This window comes from Canis lupus, chromosome 4 (assembly GCF_011100685.1).
Source record: "Canis lupus familiaris isolate Mischka breed German Shepherd chromosome 4, alternate assembly UU_Cfam_GSD_1.0, whole genome shotgun sequence".
Lineage (NCBI taxonomy): Eukaryota > Metazoa > Chordata > Mammalia > Carnivora > Canidae > Canis > Canis lupus.
Window position 1 is genome coordinate 12,810,296 of NC_049225.1, and position 9,266 is coordinate 12,819,561.

Below are 9,266 nucleotides of genomic sequence, written 5' to 3' on the forward strand. Positions count from 1 at the left end.
TAATTGACCATATAATTGTGGATTTATTCAGTTCTATTGATCTGTCTACTTCTGTGGCAGTACTATATTGTTTTGATTACTACAGCTTTGTAATATAACCCAAAGTCTGGAATTGTGATATCTCCACCTTTGCTTTTCTTTTTCAAGATTGCTTTAGTTATTTGGGGTCTTTTGTGGTTCCATACAAATGTTAGGATTGTTTGTTTTAGTTCTGTGAAAAATGCTGTTGGTATTTTGATAGGGATTGCATTAAATGTGTAGAGTGCAAGAGGCAAAGAAGGAGTGAATAAGGATCTTGGGCCTACTGCCTTTCCCAACACCAGAACTTTCAGGGGCCAGAGCTAGAGGGAGCCAGGGAATGGCAGGACCTGAGGTGGTGTTACGGAGTCTTCTATGGCGGTCACTACCTCTGTGGCAGCACACTCTATGAGTGACCTGAGGTGTGCTCAGGCTCCTCCATCCGTATTTCTTACCTCTGCCCTCCTCTACAGAGCATGTTCTTCAGTGTCCTGGCTGCCAGGGCCATGAGCATCCGGGTAGTAGCCTGGCTGCTTCTCTGGGAGCTACCAGCCATCCTTTCACTGCCACTCTGCCAACCCTGGCACAAGAGCCACTTGTTCTGAAATTATTTTGAGGCAGGAAGTTTTAAAAGATGGTTCCCACAGAGATCTTTTAATAAAAGTGGAATTTGGAGAAAACATTGAGGATTTATGGAACAGCTGACTCTTAATTAAACGGTACATCCTGACAGGACTTTTTGTGAGTCCATAGGAGTTGGCTTCATTACAAGAGGGAAACATAACAGAGGCAGTGATGGTTTGAGAAAATTTCCATATAGAAGTTCCCAATTATTTGTCCAAGGGATCTAAAGTTCTAATCTATGCCAGACAAGATCCACAGTGCATTGTTTCCAAGCTTTTTGGCTTGTGCTCAACAGCTGTCGTCGGCCACATGGTAAAAATGGAAACCTTTATTGTGGTCAAGAACTCTGATTTACTGATGTATTGTGACCAAGAGTTTCAAATTCTGGAATGCTGGGCTCAATCAGAAGTGGCAACTCCTTGTGCTTTGAGGAATAAGAATATCTGCCAATGGAATAATATGAAATATAAATCAGTCTATGAGAATGTGACTCTACAGGTTCCAGTGAGATTGACTATAACATACCTCTTTAGTATGTTCCATGACTCTGCTCATTACCCTCCTGTGTTCTGCTTTGATCCCTGTAGCTGTTTTCTAATATTCCCATTTTCCCCTATAAGTCTTATAGAGTAAAAGCTTTCTATGAAACTAAGTAAGACTTATTTACTTCTCTTCATTTAAGTTAGGAAAATGAGCACTTTATGTATCAGAGACAAATTATTCTCATTTTGTGAATAAAAACATTTTAATTTCATTTAAACATTGAGAAAATCATTATAAATAAAAAAATAATTTGGTTGAAAAAAATCTGTAAATTGCTTTGAATAATATAAACATTTTAACAATAGTTTTTCTTCTAATCTATGGCCATGGAATGTCTTTCCGTTTCTTTGTGTAGGCTTCAATTTCTTTCATCAGTGTTTTATAGTTTTCAGAGTAAGGTCTTTTACCTTTTTAGTGAGGTTTATGTCTAGATATCTTATTTTTTTCTTGCAATATAAATGGGATTTTTTTTTCTTAATTTCTCCTTCTGCTTCATTATTGGTGTATAGAAATGCAATAGATTTTCATTTTTATTTTTATTTTTATTTTTTAAAGATTTTTATTTATTTATTCATGAGGGACAGAGAGACAGAGAGAGAGAGAGAGAGGCAGAGACACATGCAGGGAGCCAGACGTGGGACTCTATCCCGGGACTCCAGGATCAGGCCCTGGGCAGAAGGCAGCGCTAAACTGCTGAGCCACCGGGGCTGCCCGCAATCGATTTTTATATGTTGATTTTGTTTCCTGTGACTTTACTGACTTTGTTTATCAGTTCTAGTCGTGTTTTGGTGGTGTCTTTCAGGTTTTCTATAAATAGTTCCATGTCATCTGCAAAGAGTGAACGTTTTACTTATTTCTTACTGATTTGAATGTCTTTTATTTCTTTTTGTCATCTTATTGCTGTGGCTAAGACTTCCAGTACTATGCTGAGTAAAAGTGGGGAGAATGGACATCCTTGTCTTGTTCCTGACCATAGGGGAAAGGTTCTCAGTTTTTCCCCATTGAGGATGATGTTAGCTCTCAGTTTTTCATTATTGGCCTTTATCATGTTGACGACATATGTTCCCTCTAACCCTACTTTCTCATGAGTGGATGTGTACTTTTTCAAATGCTTTTTCTTTCTATTGAAATAATATTCCTGTTATTTCTTACTCTGTTATCTTTCTAAAATCTTCTGATTAAGATATTTCGAACTTAGAGATGTGGGAAGGAAAGAACATCTGATAGAAGACTGTAACTTTTTAAAAGCTAGCATAACCTGAAAACTTAGGATGTCTACTTAATACATTACATATATTATTTAATGTAATCTTCCCAATAGCACTGAAAGTGCTTTTTATAGATGAAGAGATTGAGCACAGAGAAGTGTGTGTGTGTATGTGTGTGTGTGACTTCTGGGAAGGTCTTTTGTGCTTTCCTTTCTCTTCTTGCCCATACTACTTAGCATGTTGGTCTGACCACTTTACAGAGTCAAAATAACAGCAACTCAGTCAGAATTAAAGTTTATTTCTCTCTCACAGTGATATGATGGTAGGTGGATGGTCTTGGATTTATTTTTTTTTAAGATTTTATTTATTTATTAATGAGAAACAGAGAGAGAGAGAGAGAGAGAGAGAGAGACACAGGCAGAGGGAGAAGCAGGCGCCATGCCGGAGCCCGAAGTGGGACTCGATCCCAGGTCTCCAGGATCACACCCTGGGCTAAAGGCGGCGCTAAACCACTGAGCCACCTGGGCTGCCCGGTCTTGGATTTATAGGAAGTTTTAGTCCTTTTATTTCTTGAGGACATCCAGGGACCTCGGTTCCTTCTGTTTTGATGTTTCACCATTTCCTGGGTTTTATCCTCATCCACATATTTGAAACTGGCTTACCAGTTCCATGGAAGGGAAAAGGGAGGGGAGGCCAGACATCTCACTTTTAAGACACGGAGTTTTAAGAAGTTGCATGCATCACTCCTGCTTATGTCCTATTGGTCAGTACTTTGGTCAGTCGTATGGTCAAGCTTGGTGGAAGGGATGCTGTGGTATGTAATTTCTAGCTGGCAGAGCAATTATATTGCAAAAACATAGAAAGAACGAATGGATTTTGGGGAGATATTTAGCAATATATCTTCTCTCAGTTTATACCTCTCTCCTCTCAAAAACAATCCCCCTGTATTCTCTCGACTTAAGGGAGAAAAGTGAGCCTTTGTTGTACAAAAAGAGAGCCACATCCAGCTTTGCAGGGAGACGATGTTAACAATCATGGGTGGGTCTAATGGTGAACATCCTTGGAACAGTATATAAGTCCTAGGAACACACCTGGAGGCAGGGGAGGTAAGTAGGCTAGAGAGGTGCTGACAACAACATTTGGCTGCTTCGCAGGGAACTGCCAAGAGCAAGTTCTTTGTCTAAGCCCTGGTTTATCTAGCTCAAAGCCTAAAACCATTGTGCCAAAAACATTGTGTTTTCTCTCTAAGATTATAAACACTTCTAGTCAGAGCAAATGTCCTTATTATGCAGGGATGAGTTCATTTTTTACAAATGACATTTTGCTTTGGAAAGCAAGTTCTTTTCCGATGTTTGCCAAGGTAAATAGTTCATTTATTAGACATAAAGATCCAGTATATCTCATCCTTAGCTGAATTTAAGTGAGGTAAGCTGAAATTCCTTTGTTCTTGACAGGGCATTGATGTGTATTTTCATCTCCTTTTTTGTGCTATTGATATTTTGAGTGTGTATGATCTTCAAACTTGTTTGCTCTTGCCAGTGAAGTTTGAAGCAATTATACACATTATTCTTCTGTATTAATCTTTCACATACAGGGAGAACAAGAAATCTAGAGAACATTCTTATTTCTTGGGAGCTTTATTGCTAGATCTCTTATTTTCTGTCTGGAAGAATGGTCTTTGATGTTGTCTAAGTCAAAAAGAACCAAAGTAGGAAGTTTTGTACAGGATTTAAGTGCTGCTGAAGCTGTGATATAGGCTTGCAAACAGGCATCGGGAAAGAAAACTGACTGATCTGGTTTTAACTCTGTATTGGCTGTTTTCTTTAATTGTGTGAATTTGGGTTAGTCACTTGACCTTTTTGAGGCTCGTGATCCTTGTCCAAAAAATAGGAAAAATTATCTGTATCCTGTCAGGTTGTTATTAGAGTTAAATCATGGTTACACTGCTTATTAACTGCGTGGCCTTAGTTAAAAGTTAAAGCTTCTCATGTCTCAATGTCCTCATCCATAAAATGGGGTAATAATAGTACCTACTGTGTAAGAGTTTTTGAAAAGTGCTTGGAACAGCTCCTGGGACTCAGTAAGCCCCGTGTATATGTTAGCTGTTGGTGCTGTTTGACGAATATGTAATAGCTACCTGTGTGTACTGGGTTTGGTTGGGACTTTGACAAGACAGCAAAGGGAGCCGATCTCCAGCCTGGTTGTTCAGTGCAGGCTGGAATTCTTATGGGCTTCTATATTTGTGGGAAGCAGTGTGGAAGCTTCTCAGAGGCCAGAACTATCCTAACCTTTCAAGGTAACTGCTGCTGATGCATCTGAGAGAGCACAGTGCCACAGAATTTTGCTGAAAAATGAAAAAAAATTTCAATTAAAATATATTCTTAGGGGCAAAATGCTGCAAATGTGTAAATAGGAATAATCCCAGAAATAGATTCTAGTGAAATCCATCCAATGATGTTTTACTTCTTTATAAACATTCTTTAATTATTTTGTTTATTATGATAGTTTTTCATTTTATTCTATATAGCCCTTTGCAATGTCAGCCCCGTCCTCTTCATTTGTGTGATTTCTTTTCCTTCATCTATGAAGAACCCTTTCTGGGATGAGAGACTCAAATACAACGCAGAGATGCAGCTCTGCATGTTAACCGGAAATAGCAGATAAAATGTTTCACAGGGGATCCTTATCAGACTCTATCTCAGGGAGATTTCATTCAGTAGGCTGCCCAGATACGTACAATTCTTCTACACTCTCCCCTCCCCCACTCCATTTTTCCTTATTTTTCAAATTCAACATCTTCAAAGGCATTTAGCTCAAGAAATCAGGGCAGCCTCCGGTTTTGGAAGGCATGCATTTTTAGCTCACAAAACTGTGTGTCATTTTTCTTTTAGCTTTCCTTAAGTTCTTTTCTTGATCCTGGAAGAAGGTGGAGATTTATAATCACATTTTATTGGTACTTTTCTCCATCATATGGATGATAAATTATTGAGAAGCCATTTGGTCTATAAAAATGAAATACAAGGCCATCCCCTTCCAGCACGTGGCCTGGACTGCTCCAGCTGCCATGAACTACTAGGAGCCTGTGGTTGGAAAAACAAAGCGAATCCCGTTTGCATTTTGGGCTTGGTCCTTTGTAGGGGGATAGAGCAGTACAATAGCCTGACGGACTGTTGGCTCTCTGGAAGCTACTCATGGCCACAGAGTCAGCTCTATTATGTCTCCGAGGGTCTTTCTTCTGACTTAGGCATTCAGAAATTTTGTACCTGTATTTTAGCTAGTTCTTATTTTAGGCTCCACTCAGCAACAGTCACAGCTTCCAATAATTGACAAGGATTAAAATTTTTCTCAGACTTCAGGGGATGCCTGGGTGGCTCAATGGTTGAGCGTCTGCCTTTAGCTCAGGTCCTGATCCCAGGATCCTAGGATTGAGTCCTGCATCAGGTTCCCTACAGGGAGCCTGCTTCAACCTCTGCCTATGTCTCTGTGTCTCTCATGAATGAATGAATAAAATCTTTAAAAAAATTTTTTTTTTCTCAGACTTTACCACCATCAATCTTTTTATTTTTATTTTTTTTTATTTTTTTTATTTATTTATGATAGGCACACAGTGAGAGAGAGAGAGGCAGAGACACAGGCAGAGGGAGAAGCAGGCTCCATGCACCGGGAGCCCGATGTGGGATTCGATCCCGGGTCTCCAGGATCGCGCCCTGGGCCAAAGGCAGGCGCCAAACCGCTGCGCCACCCAGGGATCCCCTACCACCATCAATCTTAATCCTTGTGTGGGTTACATCTGCCTCTGAGAATCATGTGATGAGCTTCCCTCTCACCAACGGCACTTATACACAAATACTTCAGAGTGTTCACGCGTCCCCTGTCCACCCAACCCCTCAACTCTTCACAAGTCCACAAACCTAACGTATTAGACGCTATTTTCCCTATGGCTTTTAAAAGCATTTGTTTGATGATAATATAATTTATTTCTCTCTCTTTCAAAAACAGAAGATTTATTATTTCGGTGTGACCTTGTCTTTTATGTGATGGTCAAGTCAGCTGAGTTTTTTTAAAAATAAGATTTAATTGTAATTTTATTTTAGGATACCTGTCTTTCTGGAATCTTAGTATTTTAAAACTCAAATTTAGAATCAGACACATGGGTTTTGTATTCCAAAAGCTGTATGATTTTTTTTAAACTAAAATCCAGGGAATTCCAGGATTAGTCTCATTTTTCTCCAACTGAAATTTGAATGCACTTTCACAAATCTGCTTGTCATGTAATATAATGCCAATTTTTCTGTCCACCTAATTATCTTCTAGCAGTATATTAAAAGTTTTATAAGAACTGTAACTATTCTGATATTTTGGTGAATTGCTGCTAACTTGTTTGAACTGGAGGTATAAAGGATTCCTTACTACCCTTTATCTTCTACAGATGTCTGATGACATTGATAGGATTATCAGGATGGTTTCCAGAAGGTGTTTTGTCATTGGCAGGCACTTGTGACTGTCTAAATCTTGCTTCTTATTAGAAGCAAGGTGTTTCACTCTTCAAATTAATGTTTTACGTCTGAATATTGTCTACCTGGATGCCTTCAAACAATGGATCCTGTCATGAAAATTGGCATTTGTTTTACTATTGCTCTGTTTTTCTGTTACAGGCCATCACTTCCTTCTCTGTCCTTGCTGTGAAGAGTATTCTGGTTTATTGACCAAGCTGATGAAGCCTAATCCCTTAGCGCATGATCATTATAAATCTAATGATCAGCACTCTCTTGGCACAATCAGGGTCTCTAAATCAGTCACTGTAGTAACTGTGCTTTGTGTGCTAGCAAGTTGATGACATTCCAGTTTTTGGGAGCTAAGGACACCTGTCTTTTCTGTGCTTGAACCCATCTAGTGAGTAAATCCATGGCCTTAGATCCTGGGCTTTGGGCCTAAGTGGATGTGAGTTTAAGTCTTAGCTGTGACACCAAATAATTCTGTATGGGGCTCATCATACCTCTTTTGCTGGGTTATTCTAAGATTAGAGATAATATCTGTAAAGCACATCATAGGCGCTTAATAAATGGTAGGTTCTCACTATGATTTCCTAGTCATCATCCCTACCTCTGAAATACTGAAGGGAATCAAAAGATTTTTGTTTGATTTGTACAAATGTAAACCAGCAGCATCTTTGATGCAGGGCGGGGAGAGCCCATCGTGGTAAGTGTGAGAGAAGGCAAGGGCCTCTGTCGATTGTGAATGCAGTTCTTGTTTTGGAACAGTGACTCTTTGGAAACACACAGTACAGACTTTTAAGGGCCAGATCATCCAAGGTGAATGTTTCTGTTACTTAGAAAAATGCAGGTGAGGTAAGGAGATCATTAGCTGTGAGCAGAAGTTCTCACTGATAGAAGAAAAATAAAAAAGCTCCAATCAAATTGTACCCATGAGTACAAATAAATTGCCTATGGAGGCTACAGTTAGGGAGTAAATGATTTCTTAATATGCAGTTTCACAGAAGAAATAAGAAAAATCAATTTTCAGTCTTTCTGAGTGGGGAAGAAACAGCGCTCTTCTGGGAATGGGGCTATCATTGAGGCTTATGGGCAATTACTGGGTCTTTGAGACCCTCTCTGTTTTGGGAAGTGAGAGATAATCTCTCCTGATTTCCCACATGGAATGTTGGTGAGCAAAGACATGCTTCTAGGCCTCAGTGGACACACTATTCATATCATGAAAGGTGGACTCGGTATCAGGCTTGCAAAGGTTTGGGGTGACCCATTCTGAACTTTCACTGTATCCTGTGTCTGGAAGGGAAAGGCCGGCCGTGGAATCCAAAGGGTTTAAGTAAGGCCCCAAACTCAGACTCTGCCCCACACTTAGATCGCCTGGTCTTTATTTCTTATAAAAGGACTCAGTAGCACTATTGCCAAAAATCCAGGCGCCTTCTTGAGGAGCAGCCGTTTTATTCAGTGTTTGCTCAGCTGAATCCCCTTGGGAAAGAGAACATACAGGGGTTCAGATGAGGGTTGACTGTTCTGTTAACCTTGGCTGTGAACCCTGCCCCGCACTCAGCTGCGAGGATGGGATGAGGTGGTTTCACATGGACAACCCAGCAGCTCATTTCTGAAGATCTGAAATGCTAAAGGTTCTCGAAGCTGCGGTAAACAGCTTCTTTCTTCTCACCCTGCGCTGCAGGGGTGCAGAGGCCTTTTTGTACTGCAGGGTCAGGGATGCTAATGTCAGGTAGCTAGTCAGTGAGTATCTGCCAGGATCAGCACAGAGGGCTGTGCAGGGTGAACAGGGCATAACTCCAGGGGGTGCTGTTCACACAGCTACAGTGTGTTTGCAGCCCCAGGGATACACACTGCATTTCTGCACCAAGTAGGCCTGATACCTGCTTTAAATGCCGAGTGGCAGGCGTTTGGGATTCTCTTTCTTACAATGATTGCATTTCCGATGTGGGCTGACTTTGGTAGAAAAGGCCAGTCTGATCCTTAACTTCTACAGAATAGCAGCCGTCTGGGGTCCTTGCTCTAAAAATCCTTGGTATCGTACCATATCTCTGTTTTTCACAGCTGGTTCCCAGGAACCTTGATCCATCAGCAACAGGATGGCCCGGGCTCAGGGCCAAGCTGCTGAGATCCTGCAAGCTTCCTCACGTGTTCTTTTGCCTCAGTCCCCTGGAGGAGTTGGAAGTCCTAAGGCCCCTAAACTCCTGGTTGCCTGGAGGGGGTGAGGGGGTGTGGGGGGGTGGCAGACGTGGAGATACGCGATCAGAGCTGGCTGCTGGCCAGGCTGCAAGAACTGGTTTACCTCTAACACCTCTCCGCCTGCTGTTTCAGGCCGGGCTTTTAGGATAGAAGAGACCAAAAACCACTTTAAATGGCTAAA

The 9,266-nt window shown here is 40.9% G+C and overlaps 1 pseudogene; it reads left to right on the top strand.

Annotated features, from left to right (window-relative positions):
- The first annotated feature begins 393 nt into the window (after nucleotides 1-393).
- Nucleotides 394-1,261, top strand: LOC100685524 (annotated as a pseudogene).
- The last annotated feature ends 8,005 nt before the right edge of the window (nucleotides 1,262-9,266 follow it).